Raw genomic sequence first — 713 nt, forward strand, 5'->3', positions numbered from 1 at the left:
AGGTGATGCTGCTTTTTTGTATCTGCTGCTGCGCTCACAGGTATGGAGTCCTGGGCCGGTCCGCGGGGTGGGATATCGTCATATGTACTGTATGTTCTGCGTGGCCTTTGGTGGTATATGTATGTTATATTGTTCTGTGTCTTGTTTTCTGTCTTTTTGGATGGTTCCTGAGCACACTGAGAGCAAATCCTGAGCAACTCTGCCACGCCGAATGGCAATAAAGTATTGAATCTTGAATCTTGAATCTTGATCTTGATTATCATATTTAAAAAAGTAACTGCAGTTGATTTGTTGAGATACAGGTATAAGTTTGGCTTTAAGTGATGAGAGTTAAGGCTCATTTTAGTGATCCAGATCATTTGCCTCAGCTCAGCTCAGCAAGTGTCGTGTCTTTCAGCTCCCAAATGGCTCTTCATTTAGTAGCACTTTTAGTTTATAATTCGGCCAATTGTGCAATGTTTTGACCTCAGATTGGTATGTGTGCATATATAACATTTAAATGTTTCAATTTCATTATACTCAACCATATGAATTTCAGAATACTAAAATTTTACATTAAGCTTAGCATAAAATAAATACCAAACAGCATTGAATGTTTTATTTATATAGATTATAGATAGATAGATAGATAGATAGATAGATAGAAATACTTTATTTATCCCCGAAGGGAAATTATAGTGTTATAGCAGCTGATTCAGAGTCAGTTATTATTA

The 713-nt window shown here is 36.0% G+C and overlaps 1 protein-coding gene across 1 annotated transcript in view; it reads left to right on the top strand.

The window, feature by feature from the left end:
- The window catches only part of irak3 (interleukin-1 receptor-associated kinase 3), a 10,129-nt gene that overhangs the window by 1,375 nt on the left and 8,041 nt on the right, over positions 1-713 (top strand). The gene's annotated exons all lie outside the window — the stretch shown is intronic.

The sequence above is a fragment of the Morone saxatilis genome, unplaced genomic scaffold, assembly GCF_004916995.1.
Source record: "Morone saxatilis isolate NCDOM2014 unplaced genomic scaffold, NCSU_SB_2.0 Contig10, whole genome shotgun sequence".
NCBI lineage: Eukaryota > Metazoa > Chordata > Actinopteri > Moronidae > Morone > Morone saxatilis.